The following is an 18,898-nucleotide window of genomic DNA, read 5'->3' as shown; positions in this document are numbered from 1 at the left end:
TAGTACAGCCGCTATGGAAAACAGTGTGGAGATTTCTTAAAAAGCTGGAAATAGAACTGCCATATGACCCAGCAATCCCACTTCTGGGCATACACACCAAGGAAACCAGATCTGAAAGAGACATGTGCACCCCAGTGTTCATCGCAGCACTGTTTATAATAGCCAGGACATGGAAGCAACCTAGATGCCCATCAGCAGATGAATGGATAAGGAAGCTGTGGTACATATACACCATGGAATATTACTCAGCCATTAAAAAGAATTCATTTGGTGCTCGCTTCGGCAGCACATATACTAAAATTGGAACGATACAGAGAAGATTAGCATGGCCCCTGCGCAAGGATGACACGCAAATTCATGAAGCGTTCCATATTTTTAAAAAAACAAACAAACAAAAAAAAAGAATTCATTTGAATCAGTTCTAATGAGATGGATGAAACTGGAGCCCATTATACAGAGTGAAGTAAGCCAGAAAGATAAACACCAATACAGTATACTAACACATATATATGGAATTTAGAAAGATGGTAACGTAACCCTATATGCAAAACAGAAAAAGAGACACAGATATATAGAACAGACTTTTGGACTCTGTGGGAGAAGGCGAGGGTGGGATGTTTCAAGAGAACAGCATCGAAATATGTATATTATCTAGGGTGAAGCAGATCACCAGCCCAGGTTGGATGCATGAGACAAGTGCCCGGACCTGGTGTACTGGGAAGACCCAGAGGGATCGGGCGGAGAGGGAGGTGGGAGGGGGGATCGGGGTGGGGAATACATGTAAATCCATGGCTGATTCTTGTCAATGTATGACAAGGACCACTGCAATGTTGTAAAGTGATTAGCCTCCAACTAATTAAAAAAAAAAAAAATGGACAGCTCCATAGGGACCGAAAATAGAGGTTTTCAGAGGCTGAGGCAGGGGAGATGGAGTTACTGCTAATGGCTAAAGAGTTTCTGTTTTGGGTGATGAAAGAAAAAGTTTTGGAAATAGATTGTAGTGATGGTTACATAATATTGTCAGTGTATTTAATGCCACCGAATTGTGTACTTGGTTAAAAAGTACCATCTTTCGTACACCTCTTAAAATAACCAAATTACAGAACACTGACAACACCAAATGCTGGCCAGGATGTAGAGCAACAGGAAATTAGATTCATTGCTGGCGGGAAAGCAAAATAGCACAGCCACTTTGGAAGACAATTTTGGCAATTATGTACAAAACAAAACATGTTCTTAACATACCATCCACCGATCATGCTCCTTGGTATTTACCAAAGGAGTTGAAAACTTACCTCTACACAAAAACCAGCCCCTGAGTATTTATAGCAGCTTTATTCATAATTGCCAAAACTTGGAAGCAACCAAAATGTCCTTCAGCAAGTGAATGTATGAATAAACTGTGTTACATCCAGACAAGAGGTTTTTTCAGCACTAAAAAGAAATGAACTATCAAGCCATGAGAAGATGTGGAGGAAATATAAAATACATTCCTAAGAAGGAAAGTTTTTTTACATATTGTATGATTCCAACTATGTGACATTCTGTAAAAGGCACAGTTATGGCAACTAAAAAGATCAGTGGTTGCCAGGGATTGGGGGAGATGGAAGAATGGATGGAGCACAAAGAATTTTTAGGGCAGTGAAACTATTCTGTGTGATACTATAATGATGAATACATGTCATTAAACATTCCTCCAAACCCACAGAATGTATAACATCAAGAATGAACCCTGATGTAAATGATGTGTCTTGGGTGATAATGATGTATCAATGTAGGTTCATCGATTATAATAAATGTACAGGGGGTGAGGGGATGCTGATAGGGAGGCTGTACATGTGTGGGAGCAAGGGGTATATTGGAAATTTCTGTACCTTCCGCACAATTTGGCTGTGAACCTAAAGTTGCTCTTAATGGGAATTCCTGGTGGCCCATTGGTTGGAACTCTCTGCTCTCACTGCTGAGGACCCAGGTTCAGTTCCTGGTCTGGGAACCTAGAATCCCACAAGCTGTTCAGCATGGCCAAAAAAACCAGAAAACCCTTAACACTTCATAAAAATACTGCCTATTTTTTTACAGTAAACTTCATTTTATGTATTATTTTACCACAATAAAAAAAATGAATCAAGGGCCTAAATGTGAAACTATAAAATTGTTAGAAGAAAACACTGGTCGGAAATCTTTGTGACCATGAGTTAAGCAAAGTGGTATTAGATATAATTCCAAAAGCATACTTCAAAGAAGAGAAAAAATGATAAATTGGACCATCAAAACTGAGAAGTATTCTTCAAAAGTCGCTGATAAAAAGAACGAAAAGACAAGTTACAGACTGGGTAAAATTTGCAAATCATTTATCTGACAAAGGACTTGTATCCTGAATATATAAGGAACTCTTGAAACTCTTAAGAAAATTACCCAGTCTAAAAATGAGTAAAAGATTTGAAGAGACACTTCACCAAAGAAGCTATATCGATGGCCAATAAGCACATTAGAAGGAGGCTTAATGTCTGGTTATTACCATGAGATAACCACTATGTACCTAATGAGAATGTCCAAAATTACATGGACAGTAATATGTGTTGGGGGGGATGTGGAGGAGCCAGAACTCTCATACACTGTTGATGGAAATGTAAAATGGCATAACCACTCTGGAAAACAATTGGGCACTTTATCTTAAAAAGAGAAGAGCCACCATACAGACAGAGACCTCGGGAGGTTTAGAGCTCTGAGGATACCGTTTGTAATACTTTCCATGGTTTGTTTGCCTTCCCTGGGCTGATGAAAACCCTGTGGATAGGAAGGACAGAGAGATGTGAAAGAGAGCAGGGCCAGAACCTGGCTTTGGTTTCTCTGCCACCACTTCTGTGTAGTTGTGATATAGGGTAGATTTCTGTCAACCTCACTGAGCCACAGTTTCTCCATAGCTCCGTCACTGACACTAAGATTTAACAAGATCTGTGATAGTGTGGTTGTAAAAAGCTATTTAAGCATGAAATACACTATGCTATTATGAATGTCAGGGAGTTTTTAGTACTTGCTTGAGGTCATACAGCTTTTAAATATAAAAGAAATGGGATTCTCTAGTGGCACAGTGGATAGGAATCCGCCTGCCAATGCAGGGGGCACTGGTCCAGGAAGATTCCACATGCCTCGAAGCAACTAAGCCAGCGTGCCACAACTGCTGAGCCTGTGCGCCTCCAGCCCATGCTCAGCAACGAGCCACTGCAAGGAGAAGCTCGAGCTCTGCAACAAAGAGCAGCCCTTACTCTCTCAGCAACTAGAGAGAGCTGCTGTGCAGCAACGAAGACCCAGCGCAACCAAAAATAAAAACCGATTAATTTTTTTAAAAGCTAGGCAATTCATTAAAAAAAAAAAAAATTCAAAAGAAATGCAAAAGAAATATGTAATGTTAGAACTTGAAGGGCTTTTCAGATGTAGTTAATTCTGACATTTGCCAGATGAGTAATTTAAAATACAATGAGAGCTATTTTCCCAAGGTCTTTTGCATCCATTTGTGTGTGCTCAGTCACATCCAACTCTTTGTGAACCCTTGGACTATGGCCCACCAGGCTCCTCTGTCCAAGGGATTCTCCAGGCAAGAACACTGGAGTGGGTTGCCATTTCCTTCCCCAGGGGATTTTCAGGACCTGGGATTCAGATCCATGTCTTGTGTCTTCTGCATTGGCAGGCAGATTCTTTACCACTGTGCCACCTGGGAAGCCCATAACTTGTCGGAGGAAGATGATAACTAGGGGCTGAGATTCTTTTCCATACTAAAGGGGGAGAGAATCATGGTGTGAGCATTGGTGGGAGTCACATAGGGATGTGAGGCTTCCCATGTGGCTCAGTGGTAGAATTCACCTGCCAGTGCAGGAGACATAAGAGACCTGGGTTCAATCCCTGGGTAGGGAAGATCCCCTGGGGAAGGAAATGGCAGTCCACTCCAGTATTCTTGCCTGGGTAATCCCTTGGACAGAGGAGCCTGGCAGGCTTCAGTCCATGGGGTTACAGAGAGTCGGACACGACTGAGCACACATAGACACAAGTTACAGATGCCTCTCCTGGAATCTCTGCCACAATTGCTGGGCTGGCATCCCTCAGAAAACAAGCAGGTTTCCTCACCCTTGTCTTGACACTTCTTGACCTAAGAAACAAATTCTGGAGCCTGAAAATGAGCAGCAGCCTTGTTTACGGTAGAAAGTAGCTACAGAGCCCAAACATTTGATCTGAAGACCAAGGTGTGTCTTGGACAGGTAGAGAGAAAGACTATGGCCAATTAAAAGCTAAGGGCTTTGCAAACAAATGTCAAGCCACCACTTGGGTTCTGTCCAGGCTCTGGGGCTGCGGGAGGTATGGAATGTGATAGGAAGGAGCATGTAGTGTATAGATGTGGCAGACCCGCCAATAAACATGCAATCCAAGTGATACTTCAAAGGAAACACTTGGACTATAAAAGTCACTCTTGCTTATTGTAGGAGACTTGGAAGACATGAGAAAGTATAATAACAATAAAATCACCTATATTTAAAAAATAAGGGAGGGGGGATCGAGATGGGGAACACACGTAAATCCATGGCTGATTCATGTCAATATATGGCAAAAACCACTACAATATTGTAAAGTAATTAGCCTCCAACTAATAAAAATAAATGGAAAAAATAAATAAATAAATACCTCCCACTACCTGGAGGAAATAAACACTTTAACATTTTAGTGCCCCTTTTTTCTGCCATGTCTATCTGAATTTACTACTGATTGTGATCATCCTATATAACTCTCCAGTGAGTGGGGTGGGCCAGCAGGAGGGGCTTGGTACACACATGGGTGTGTTCTCTTGGCCTCTGGATAACAGCGACAATATCTTTCCAGGGGAATTTCTGACCTGGCTTCTAGGATTTCTGCTCTGAGTCATGTTGCTTTTTTTTTTTTTTTTTTTTGGCTTGAACCATGGGAACCTAGTTCCTGACCAAGGATCAAACTCAAAGCCCTGTGCATTGGAAGCTTGGAGGGTTTTTTTTTTTTTTTTTTTTTCATTGCACTGGGTCTTCGTTGTGGAGAGCAGGGGCTACTCTTTGTTGCCTTCTCTTGTGGCAGAGCACAGGCTCTAGGCATACTGGCTCTAGAGTGCCAGCATTAGTTGCCCTGTGGGTTGTGGAATCTTCCCAGACCAGGAATTGAACCTGTGTCCCCTGCATTGGCAGGTAGATTCTTATCCACTGTACCACCAGGGAAGTCCAGAAGCTCGGAGTCTTAACCACCGGACTACAAGGGAGTGCCTGAGTCACAGTCTTTTTAACAGGACAATTTGTTCCCTGAGACCTGGGTAACCACTTCTGGGAATGATATTTCACTTCCCAGTGTCTTACTAGGGGTCAGGAGAGAGACACCCCTTCATTCTAGTCTAGGGATCATAAGACAATGCCTACAGGGACCAGTGATGAGTAAATAATGCAATGAAACAAGATAACGAGGAAGGCAATAGGGAACGGTGGAAAGGTGAGAAACTGGAGAGTTTTGCCCTGTTTCAGGAGGCAGGCCTTCAGAGTTTGGGCCTGGTGTTCCCAAAGCTGATTTTTCAGGAGAAACAGAAATTTTGATTAGGTTCAGCCCCAGGGCTCTCAGTTTGTTGAATTCTGCTCTCGTCGTGCAGTTCGTAAGAATTAGTTAAGCATTCAGCCACAGTTTATTAAGGCTTTCACTCATGGCTTTGTGGAAGGCACTGGGGCTAGATTCAGTAAATGTCATTCATTTAAACAGTCATTTTTGGTGCACCTTCTCTGTGCGAGCCCCTGATCCAGGCCCTGTGGATACTATGAAGAAGGTCTTACTCTCCGGAGACCAGGGAAAGGAAGAGCCATCCTGGGCTCTGGAGAACAGATCTGTAGTCAGAAGAGATGAGAAAGATGGTCAGGATGGTCCAGACAGTTGTCACAAGCAAGCCTTACGGGACTTCCCTGGTAGTCCAGTGGTTAAGACTCTGCCTTCCAATGCAGGGGACGCAGGTTTGATCCCTTGTCAGGGAATTAAGATCCCACGTGCCCCCAGGCCACAACAGAGAGCTCACTCACCACAAGTGCTAAGCCCACATCTGGCAACAACTGAGCCCTTGTGCTCTAGAGCCTGTGCACCACAACGAAGACCACGGCCAAGAAAACAAAGCAAGCCTTTGGTCCCCTCTTCAGGACCCAGGATCCCCTCAGACCCAGCCACCAGGCCCCAGATTCCTCAAGTCTGAGTGCAGAAGAGTCAATTTTGCTGCCTTTCAGTCCTCACTCTGAACTGACTTCCTTTCTTGACCTAGTGTCTGTCTTCACCTTCTGTACCACTTTTATTTCCCTAGGGGGCGCCATTCCTTAACAAACACAGCCCAAGACCCACTTTGTATATTATAAAGGATACTATGCAAAAGAAAGCTGAAGTGCTTATAGTAAACTGAGGCAAGATAAACTTCAAGAACAACAACAAAAAAATGGTTTTAGAGACAAAGATGTTATTTTATAACATAGAAGGATACAATTATGGAGATATAACAGTTAAAAACATATAAGCACCTAATATTAGAGCCCCACTCTTTGGGCGGGGTTCCCAGTGGCTCAGTGGTAAAGAACTCATCTGCCAGTGCAGGAGACTCGGGTTCGATGCCTGGATGGGGAAGATCCCCTGGAGAAGGAAATGGCAACCCCCTCCAGTATTCTTGCCTAGGAAATCCCATGGTAGAGGAACCTGGCAGGCTACATGGGGTCACAAAAGAATCAGACATGACTTAGTGACTAAACAACAACATTAGAGCCTTACTAAGCAAAAACTGACAGCATTGAAGAGAGATATAGACAGTTCAGCAATAGTTGACAACTTGGAAACCTCACTTCAGTAATGTATAAATAACTAGGCGGAAGATTAATAGAAATAGAAGATTTGAACAACACATAGCCAACTAGGCCTAACAGACATCTATAGAACACTCTACCCAACAACAGCAGAATAAATATTCTTTTCAAGTTTATTTGGAATGTTCTTCTTGATAGAACACATATTAGGCCATGAAACAAACTTCAGTACATTTAAAAAGACTGAAATCACACAAAATATCTTACCCACCCATAAAGAGATTAGAGGTCAAAAACAGAAGGAAGGAAATTTGGGGAATTCACAAATATGTGGAAATTTAAGACCACACTTCTAAAAAGATTGATGAATCAAAGTAATGACAAAGGAAATTTGAAAGTACTTAAATGAAAGCAAAAATATACCAAAACTTAGGGAAATCTTCAAAGTCAATACTTAGAGGGAAATTTATAGCTATAAATATTAATATCTATATTTTAAAAAGGAAAGATCTTAAATCAACAAGCTAAATTTCTACCTTAAGAAACTAGAAGGAATTCCCTGGTATTCCAGTGGTTAGAATGCCATGCTGTTACTCCCAAGGGCCCAGGGTTCAATCCCTGGTTGGGGAACTAAGATCCCGAAAGCCATGTGGCTTGGCAAAAAAAAAAAAAAAACAACAAAAATAAAAACAAGGTGATTGATTTCAAGTGATTTTTCTTACCTCTTGATGATTTAACAGATGTTGCCAATACTGTTTAGTTCGTGTCGTTAATTTGAGGAATCGAGTTTGCAGTAACTCAAAATCAGTCTCTCTGAATAGTCTGTGTGAAATAACTATAGCTAAGAATATTTGGGGGAGGGGCTTCCGTGGTGGCTCAGATGGTAAAGAATCTGTCTGGAATGCAGGAAACACATTCAATCCCTGGGTTGGGAAGAACCCCTGAAAAAGGGAATGGCTACTCACGCCAGTGTTCTTGCCTGGAGAATCCCATGGGCAGAGGAGCCTGGCAGGCTGCAGTCCATGGGGTCACAAAAAGTCGGACACAACTGAATGACTAAACCACACACGCAAGACTATTAAAGAGATTGAGAGAACACTAATTCAGTACAGACAACGTGGAATCTGCTAAGATGTGTTATAAATGGTACTGGTAAAATATTTGTGGAGTAGGAAAGGTCCTAGTTGGATAAATTCAGAAGACTTGTGAAAATGTGAGGTATTTAAAGCCTGTAATTATTAACTGTATGATTCATCAACAGGTACTTTTCAGAAGTTATTTGAATCTGTTACATGAAAAGGAACTAGCACTGTCTATTGTGAACTTCATTTGCTCCTGTGGACTTAACCATCATGAATTTTTGCTAGAAATGGAAGCTAAATGTCCTGTCTTAACCTACAAGATAGCAGTGTGATGTCTTAGCAGTGCTAAAACTTCATTGTGGGTTTTTTTTTTTTCTTTTTCATTGTGGTTTTTTGAACTCGGGATTTAGATTGAAATTTTTCTTGAATGGAAAGAATCATACTCAAACACTGCTACCTGACACTGAATGGCTTTAGTAACTAGCTTTGTTGCAGACTTGACAGTGTTTATTAATGAATTAAACCTAAAATTACAAAGCAGAATAGCACTTATATACATACATTATAATGTTGTAAAGTAATTTCAATGACAACATTGTTGGAATCACAAGTAATGTCAAACTGCATTCTACAGATGATGTAGATATCCATTCTCACACCGATTTGTAAGAGCAGTTATTTTGCAAGCTCAAACTATAGTTTCAGCAGCATTTTTTAGAACTTTAATATGGGTAGTACAGAGGAAATTTCCATATCTCAAAATCCATTGAACTGTGTGATTGAGGGAATTTCATGCAACCTTCCATTGGAAGTGATCAATCTGCAGTGTTGTGACATGCTACAAAGCAAATAATAAGAAATTTTTTTTTTAAAAAGCAAATGTCAAGAGAAAACTCGTAACAGAATTCTTTTATACAATTCATGCCTTCCAAAAGATGAATATGTGCAAATAAAATATGCTTATGTACTGATATCTGTATTTGGCAGTACCTATCTGTGTGAAACACACAGATTAAAAATACCATTACAGGGACTTCCTTGATGGTCCAGTGGTGAAGACTCTACACTCCCAACAGAGGGGGCCTGGGTTCAATCCCTGGTCAGGGAACTAGATCCCACATGCTGCAGCTAATGATCTAGCACGCTGCAAAAAAGCTCAAAGATCCTGAGTGCTGCAACTAAGATCCAGCAAGGCCAAATGAATAAATATTTTTATAAGATATCTTTATAAATCTGAATTAACGTAAATATTTGTGAAAGATTTTGATTATAGAGAACACACACTTTGAACCCTAATTAAATAAAAAGTTTACACAAAAAAATTCCATGAGTAGACTTGTATTATAAAAGTGTACTCAATTATTGTTATTATGTCTTTAATCTGACAAGTGAAAAATAGTTTTTCTCTCTTGTTACACAAGTACTTATAATATCCTCATATTTGCCTGTTGTCCCACCAAAGCCTAAAATGTGTACTATTTGGTTCTTTACAGAAAATGTTTGTCAATTCCTGCTCTAGAAAATGCAAACAAGGACTTCCCTGATGGTCCAGTGGTTAAGACTCTGTGCTTCCACTGCAGGGGGCATGGGTTTAATCCCTGGTCAAGGAACTATTAATAAGATCCCAAATGCCAAATGGCACTGGTTGGGGGGAGGGTGCAGAAGTAAACAATTTATAGTGACATGAAGCAGATCAGTGGTTTTCGGGGGATGCGAGAGCTTGGAGAGGGACAGGTGGGAGAGATGACAGAGGATCACAAACTTTGGAAGTAATGGATATGTTCACTATTGTGATTGTGGTAACTTTTCGTGGTTGTATACATGTGTCAAAACGTACCAAATTTTGCACTTTATACAATTTATTGTATTTTAATTATACCTCAGTTATGCTGGTTTAAAAATGAATTATTTGGGTTAATGAATTACAATGATAGTTAAACTCAGTTTCACAAATTTCTTCCATGTGATTCTGGGCACTGTTTGGGAAAGAACTGGATCCTGACTTGGAATGTTGTTGTTCTTTAGTTGCTCAGTCGTTTCTGACTCTTTTGTGACCCCATGGACTGTATAGCCTGCCATGCCCCTATGTCCATGTGATTTCCCAGGCAAGCATACTGGAGAAGGTTGCCATATCCTTCTCCAGGGGATCTTCACGCCCCAGGGACCAGACTCGAGTCTCCTGCATTGGCAGGCGGATTCTTTACTACTGAGCCACCTGGGAATCCCTATCAATTACAGCCTCATGACCAATTACAGAAATGACAGTTGTAGAAGCTTGGCATATTTTCTCTTCCTTTAGTATATCCACATGTTTATTTGTGCATGCTAGTCAATTTCTTTTTCTGTCATTTTTATTTTATACAAGTTGTTGGGGGTTAACTTTATAATTAGTGTTTAGGTGGTAGGATATTCTGGAGGATTGTGACTGAGTTTGAGGAGTCATTCATATAACCAGCAAGTTATACAATGATGTTTCCCTCCTTTTAGGCAACAGGAAAGAACTTCACTTGTATGAAGGCTAGCTGTACTTTATATTGTGAAAACAGTGGTATGGGTGCCCTAATGTGTTTTTTTAAGAAAAGGAGGGGAGCATACAAAAGCTGAGTAGCCAAAAAGGTGGCTGCGATGATGGTTATCAATTTATTGCCTCTCAGTTTCAAATGCACACTTCATTGCTCTGGTTGTGGGCATATAATAGACACTTCATTAATGCTGATGCATAAGTGAATGAATGAATGAGAAACAGGATGGACTAGAAGTGAGGAGATAGGGACATGGATATGAAGTGAGTCCAACTAAAAGAGAACTGGAAAGGTTGAAAGAGGAGAAAAGGTAGAAGTTGGCAGAGAACCAGAAAAGAGGAAGCAGACAGGGAAAAGAGAACAGAAGGTATCTGGGGAAGTGAATGAAAAACTAACTCTAAGTCAGCCTGTGGCCTTTTAGGCTTGAGAGACAGGAGGGCACTGCAGGAATGAACTCAGGTCTGAGAGGCAGAAGAGGGTTTCATGGAGAAAAGTCTGGGCTTCAGGACTGGACAAGGAGTGTTTCTGAATGTGCGTTCACCCAGCCAACATCAAGAAGCAGCTGGCCAGTCAGAGATTTGGGGGATACTCAAGAGAGGGGTCATTTCTAAAGGATTTGAATACTTAGCTAGGGGAAGGGCTTTCTCCTTGGAACAAGTGAGTAAGTTTCCGGGGAGAAGAGTCTGCTCCAGAGGTTTCAGAAAACGGACTCCATTTTTTCCATCTTCCATGGTCAGGAGACTGGCGACAGGGTTTTCAGGGTGATGATGAACCAGAGGGATATTATCAGGACTATTTTGCTGAGCATCACCGCCCTGGCCCTGTGATTTTCTACATCTAAAGAAGCACGGAGGTATCTGGGGTAGAGAAGGAGCAAGGTGAAGCGCCCAGCATGAGACAAGAAATAAACACTGCCACCACAGTGACATGGACTGGGAGGTTCAGGGCTGCTTGAAAAAGACTGGAACCTTGCTGCCTTTCTTGTGGAAATCCTGGGATTCTAGACAGAGAGGAAAAAAGTAGGCAATTGTTTATTTAAAAAATTTTAATTTATTTTATTTTTGCTGCCCTGGGTTTTCATTGCTGCACGTGGGCTTTCTCCAGTTGTGGTGTGCAGGGGCTACTCTCTAGTTGCAGCGCTCAGGCTTCTCATCGCAGTGGCTTCTCTTGTTGTGGAGCATGCGTTCTAGGTGCTCAGGCTTCAGTAGTTGCAGCACATGGGCTCAGTAGTTGTAGCTCTCGGGTCCTAGAGCACAGGCTCAGTAGTTGTGGCGTATTCCATGGCATGTGGAATCCTCCTGGACCAGGGATCAAACCCATGTCCCCAGCATTGGCAGGCAGATTCCTATCCACTGAGCCACCAAGGAAATCCCAGGAAATTGTTTCTTTTGAAGGAGAAACTACTCTAGCATCCTTACATATCCCAGTCTCCAAGATCTGAAAAGCAGCATTCGGAGGGGACAAGGGAGAGATGCCACAGAGAACTGAGTTCCTGTCCTTGCAGTAGACTTGGAAGCAGAGTGCCTGTGATCACATCGGCTGGAGCTCCCAGGAGACAGGAGTGCTAGACCCTGTGGTTCTCTGGATTAGTGGAAGGTGGGGAGAGATGAAAACATGATAGGCACACACTGAAGTGCAAAGCCCAGGAAAGTGCAAAGGGATTGGGGGCCAGACACTGCGATGGGAGAGAGAGAGAGGGGTTTTGAAGAATGGAGAGGTTCCTGGAAGGAGATGGAAGGAGTGAGCTTGGATTTGTGGGAGCAAATGAGCTCAATCTTTGAGGCTATGTTCAGGAGGATAGAGATAAACAGGAGAGACTGGTCAAGGGAGACAAAGAGAGCCAGATCCTAGACGTGGAAAGTGAAGAAATGCTTTTTTAAAAACATGAATTTATTTGACTGCACTGGATCTTGGTTGTGGCACACGCCATCTTTCAGTTGCAGCTTGTGGGATCCAGTTCCCTGACCAGGGATCAAACCTGTACCCCTCGAGTTGGCAGATTTTTAACCACTGGACAACCAGGGAGGTCCTTTTTTTTTTTTTTTTTAAATTTTACTTGAGATCTTTGGGAACACTGGGATACATCCCTGACTGGCAGAAGTTGGTAGAAGCTGAGAAGTAGGCACCCCTTTTAGATAGGGAACGTGCTTTCCAGCTTCATGGTGGCTCTTTGCTTCACTCTGTTGTATCACCCATCTCATGCAGGAATTTGAGTTTGGGATCCTTCCTCTAATCTAGCCTCTCCTTTTACAGATTGAGACGGGGGTGGGGGTGTTGTCCCAGAAGTCCAATCACCTGCCCTTCATTAGTGCTAATGAGACAAAGGCAGAGCCAGAACTCTTGTCTCCTGGAACATACCCTTTCTTTCTTCTGCTACCAGATGCTGCCTCTTTCTGGGAAATGTTCAGGCCTTTGTGAGAGGAAACTTCCTCCGCAGGATTGTCAGGGAGATGTAAGAGTTTGGACTTAGTCATAATGAACATCTCTTGCTGCCCCAGCCACTCTCTTGACAAGTCTTAAGTGAGAATGTGGCCTCTGTTTGGTATCAATGGAATCGGTAACCCCTGAATCTCAAACTGGAATTGCTTCCCAGATATTGTTGTTGTTTAGTCCCTCAGTCATGTCCGACTCTTTGCAACCCCATGGACTGTAGCCCACCAGGCTCCTCTGTCCATGGGATTTCCCAGGCAAGAATACTGGGGTGGGTTGCCATTTCCTTCTCCAGATGTTGCCGACCCAGGGATGGAACCCACATCTCCGGCTTGGCAGGCAGATTCTTGACCCTGTAACGTTAGCTTCCCAGATATACTTGAATAAAATGCAGTGAACACTGGGGCACTGCCTAAGGACTCTCATGAGCTACAAACTCCTCATCTAATTTATCAGTGAGTTTATGAGAGTTTAGTATATATAATTAGATGGTTTATTCTCACGCCTTTTCCTGACTTTAGGGGTATCAAATAAAGTTATCAAATAACTTTAATTACATGTAAATGCATTATTTTTAAAATAATTTCAAACTTACAGAGACAGGGTATCAAATAACTTTAATTACATGTAAATTCATTATTATTTTTTAAGACTAGTCAAGTGCAGTAGTGAGAAGTAAATTCATTATTTTAAAAATAATTTCAAACTTACAGAGACATTAAAAGTTTACTGCAAAGAACCATAATATTTACCCAGATTCACAAACTTAACATTTTGCCAATTTGCCTCATCATTTTCTCTGCCTGTGTATAAAGAATACCTATAACTTGAATTATTTATTTTTTGGCTGCACCACATGGCACAGGGGATCTTAGTTTTTCAATCAGGGATCAAACCTTCACCCCCTGCCTTGGAAGCACAGAATCACTGGATCACCAGGAAAGTCCCATAACTTGAACTATTTAATAGTAGATTGCATAAGTCATGTTCCTTTGCCTATAATACACTTTAACACATCTACAGAGTTAGCACATTTAGGAAATTTATCTGCATGTAACACTTCATAGTCTATTTTCCAAATTAATCAATTTCCCCACAATGTCTTTTATAGCAGTTTTGTTCAGGATTTAGGCCAGGATCAAGTAATTCATCTAGTTTTTACTCACTTTAACCTCCTTTAATCTGAAAGAGTCCCTCAGCCTTTGTGTTTCATGCCATGGACAGTTTTGAAAAATAGTCATTTCTACATTTCTTTTTTTTTTTTCAGCTTTGTAAGCATGTACATTTATATGTTAACAGTACGGATTCATGGATTCATTCATTCAATGAGCTATGCACGCGTGCTAAATCCCTCAGTCGTGTCCAACTCTTTTTGACTCTATGGAATGTAGCCCATCAGGCTCCTCGGTTCATGGAATTCTCCAGGCAAGAATACTGGAGTGGGTTGCCATTCCCTTCCCCAGGGGATCTTCCCGACCCAGGCATCAAACCCACGTCTCACATCTCCTACATTGGCAGGCATTTTTTTTTACCACTAGCGCCACCTGGGAAGCCACCAATGAACTACTTTTATTTGTTTCAATGCTCCACTTGTGCCAGATATGTCCTCTTCAAGATGGCTGCTATGGCTCTTTGATGCTTTCTTATAAATGTTTTTAAACTTGATTATATTTATTTTTGGCTGTGCTAGGTCTTTGTTACTCCATGGGGACTTTCTCTACTTGTGGCAAGCAGGGGCTACTCTCTAGTTGTGGTGCGAGGGCCTCTCGTTGCTGAGCAGGGGCTCTAAATCGCACGGGCTTCAGTAGTTGACTAGCTGCTGCACGTGGGCTCAGTAGTTGTGGAACACAGGCTTAATAGCGTGTGGGATCTTCCAGGGACTGAACTATTCTCCTGCATTGGCAGCAGGATTCTCTACCACTGAGCCAGCGGGGATGTCCCAATAAATGTGTTTAACACTTACTTTCTTCAAGGAGCCCTGGTTTGTTTCTGTGGGATATTTAGAAAACAAGATCTGGGGAACTTCTGTAAACATAAGTGTATCTATCTATCTAATTTTTTTCCCATAAATTTTATTTTACTTAAAAATTATTCATATATTATTTGGCTGCATCAGGTCTTAGTTGTGGCATGTGGGATCTCTAGTTGAAGCATATGGAATCAAGTTCCCTGACCAGGGTTCGAACCTGGGTCCCCTGCATTGGGGGAGCATGGTGTCTTAGCCCCTGGACCATAAATCCCTCCTATAAATTTTATACTGTTGCTTTCCATTCCAATCCCCCGTTTTTGCTCACTTCTCTGATCCCACATTTGCTGTTCCATACTTCCTCAGCGAGACCCCTAGGACCCAACCTGCCTGCACATTTACTCATGTGTTCAATCCTACAATACACTCCATATAGCTTCGGAATTGCCATGCCCTTACCAGAACAAACCGACTTAAGAATTCAAGGTGTAGAGATATTTTTTTTTTTCTTCAGCAGGTGCTTGAAAGTGACTTGAATTAGTTCCATTTTTTTCTGTTTTGCCCTTCAGGGTGTTATTTTTTACTCATCTACAATAGAGTTGGCTTCATTTATTTACATCTGTATTCAGATTTTAGGTACTCTGTTTTTGTTGATTTAATTGAGTATGTTGACCATTAACATTACTTGAAAAGCCAAAACTGTATGAAAAGGCTCAAAGATGTGTCTCCCTCTCCCCATTCAGGGCTCTGTTGTTTCCCTCATCAAAAGGGACGTAATCCAACAACCAAGGAACCTTTATTTTCCCCTACCCCTCAAGGGTGCCTGATTTTATTAGTTTTTGGTTTACCCTTCTTGTTCTTCCTTGCAAGAATTTGTGGATACATTTCTGTTTTATTTCCCTTTCTTCCTTGCATACAAGGAAGTATTCTTTATACTTTCTTCACTTAAAATATATCCTGGAAATCACTCTAGAGCAAATCACAGTGATACCATTTTTCTCTTTAAAAAGTACGTATTCATTTGGCTATACCCTTAGCTGAGGCACTTGTGACATTTAGTTGTGGCATGTGAGATCTAGTTCCCCGACCAAGGATCGAACCTGAGCCCCCTGCATTGGGAGCCCAGAGTCTTAGCCACTGAACCACCACATAAGTCCCTATCATTTCTAAATTGTATATAAGATGACAATATTTCATTCCTTTATCAATTTACTGAATGACTGTGCCAGCCACTGAGCTAGACAGGAAGGAGAGAGCAATGAGTAAAATACCACCCCTGACCTTAATGACCTCACGCTCCAATAGAAAGGCAAATCATACATACAAACAAACAACAACAGCAACAATCATCACAATGTTCTGGGAACTGAGAGGAGGGCGTCAATAACAAGTGATTCAAAAGGACTAACACCTGAGCTTGAATAATGAGAACTAGGTGAATAAACAGCACTTTCAAAGGAAGAGTTGAACAAGGGCAAGGCAGGTTGCGGAAATTAGAGTTTAACAGGCTGAAACCTAACAGAGTGTGGGAGCAGTATGTGAGTGGGGAGACGGGAGTGCCCATAATGATGCTGAAGAGGTGGCATGGCAGCACGTGGTACAGTTAATGCCAGGAAAAAGCTGGACAGTTATTCAGACACCCAGGAGACATGGTCTTCAAAATAACACTTGAATCCATTCACTTCTCAGGTATTTAACTGACTGCCTGCATTATGCCAGGTATCACAGAAGGAGCAGTGAGTAAGATCCCAACCATTAGGGAGCAGATACCAGCTTCCCTGGTGGCTCAGAAGGTAAAGAATCCACCTGCAATGCAGGAGACCCGGGTTTGATCCCTGGATTGGGATGGTCCCCCGGAGGAGGGCATGGCAACCCACTCCAGTATTCTTGCCTGGAGAATCCCCAGGGGAGAGGACCCTGGTGGGCTACAGTCCATGGGGTCGTAAAGAGTCAGACGTGACTGAGCGACTAAGCACACACACCAGCAGTAACACATAATGAGAGGAGCTCACAGAATAAAGTGGCGGAAAACTGCTGGCCAAACAGCAGTTTTGGGAACCCAAAACTCTCAAAACTAGGAGTGAGGCTGGACGAAGGAACACTTCTCAAAGAGTAAGGCAGACTTTTAGCTAAGTGTGTGCATGTTCAGGGGAGAGTTGAAAGCTGGAAGAGTTCCAATGCTAACACCTGGAGGGAAGAGACTGATATTGAAAGTTTTACCTGGACTAAGACCTGTCACTCCTGCACTCCATTCTCCACCTTGCAAAGAGTAATCCTTTAAAAATGCAAATCGGTCCTCTTCATTTTTTGAAAAAGGCTCCCCCACTGGTCCCAGGTTACCTATCTTCCGTTTCTATTTTTAAAACCTCCTTCCTATTTTTTTTATTTATTTATTTAAAAATTTTTTTTATTATTATTTTTTCCATTTATTTTTATTAGTTGGAGGCTAATTACTTTACATCATTACAGTAGTTTTTGTCATACATTGAAATGAATTAGCCATGGATTTACATGTATTCCCCATCCCGGTCCCCCCTCCCACCTCCCTCTCCACCCGATCCCTCTGGGTCTTCCCAGTGCACCAGGCCCGAGCACTTGTCTCATGCACCCAACCTGGGCTGGTGATCTTTTTCACCCTAGATAATATACATGTTTCAATGCTGTTCTCTTGAAACATCCCACCCTCGCCTTCTCCCAGAGTCCACAAGTCTGTTCTATACATCTGAGTCTCTTTTTCTGTTTTGCATATAGGGTTATTGTTACCATCTTTCTAAAGTCCATATATATGTGTTAGTATACTGTAATGGTCTTTATCTTTCTGGCTTACTTCGCTCTGTATAATGGGCTCCAGTTTCATCCATCTCATTAGAACTGATTCAAATGAATTGTTTTTAATGGCTGAGTAATATTCCATGGTGTATATGTACCACAGCTTCCTCATCCATTCGTCTGCTGATGGGCATCTAGGTTGCTTCCATGTCCTGGCTATTATAAACAGTGCTGTGATGAACATTGGGGTGCATGTGTCTCTTTCAGATCTGGTTTCCTTGGTGTGTTTCCTTGGATTAATCTCAAAAATATACAAGCAACTCCTCCAGCTCAACTCCAGAAAAATAAATGACCCAATCAAAAAATGGGCCAAAGAACTAAACAGACATTTCTCCAAGGAAGACATACAGATGGCTAACAAACACATGAAAAGATGCTCAACGTCACTCATTATCAGAGAAATGCAAATCAAAACCACAATGAGGTACCATTATACGCCAGTCAGGATGGCTGCTATCCAAAAGTCTACAAGCAATAAATGCTGGAGAGGGTGTGGAGAAAAGGGAACCCTCTTACACTGTTGGTGGGAATGCAAATTAGTACAGCCACTATGGAAAACAGTGTGGAGATTTCTTAAAAAGCTGGAAATAGAACTGCCATATGACCCAGCAATCCCACTTCTGGGCATACACTTCCTCCTATTTTATACTACAGACATGCTGAGGATTTTTTACGTTGTCATGTCCTATTCCCCCTGCCTAGAAATCCATCACCCAACACTGAAGTAGGTGTCACTCTTATCTACTCTTAGGACTCTGTGCTTCACCTAATAGATCGAATCTGTCTGAATCCACCGCTAGTTTAAACTCCTTGAGGGTAGGAAGTGGTTTAATTATTAGTAGTCATATCCAAGGCACCTAGTCTAATGTCCTAAAGACAGTGTAGTTGCTCAGCTGTGTCTGACTTTTTGTGACCCCGTGGACTGCAACCTGCCAGGCTCCTCTGTCCATGGAATTCTCCAGGCAAGAACACTGGAGCGGGTTGCCATTCCCTTCTCCAGCGGATCTTCCTGACCCAGGGATCAAACCCGGGTCTCCTGCATTGCTGACAGATTCTTTATTGTCTCAGCCACCAGGGAAGTCCCCTGTCTTAAATGCCCAGCTAATTTGAATGACTGAAAGCTGTTTTCATTGTAGAGTTGGGTGGAGGATTTTGAACTAGACCCTAGGAACTTGCGTCTTCAGCCTCTTTGTTACTACAGTTTAAGGTGCATTCTGGGCTTCTCTGGTGGCTCAGATGGTA

At 42.0% G+C, this 18,898-nt stretch overlaps 1 non-coding gene across 1 annotated transcript; it reads left to right on the top strand.

The window, feature by feature from the left end:
• Positions 1 to 270: 270 nt before the first annotated feature.
• On the top strand, positions 271 to 377 carry LOC139032904 (U6 spliceosomal RNA). Its single transcript, XR_011485542.1, has one exon. It is a non-coding gene; the product is annotated as a U6 spliceosomal RNA (small nuclear RNA).
• Positions 378 to 18,898: the final 18,521 nt, after the last annotated feature.

This window comes from Odocoileus virginianus, chromosome 33, assembly GCF_023699985.2.
Source record: "Odocoileus virginianus isolate 20LAN1187 ecotype Illinois chromosome 33, Ovbor_1.2, whole genome shotgun sequence".
Lineage (NCBI taxonomy): Eukaryota > Metazoa > Chordata > Mammalia > Artiodactyla > Cervidae > Odocoileus > Odocoileus virginianus.
This window is presented reverse-complemented; position numbering and strand designations above follow the sequence as displayed.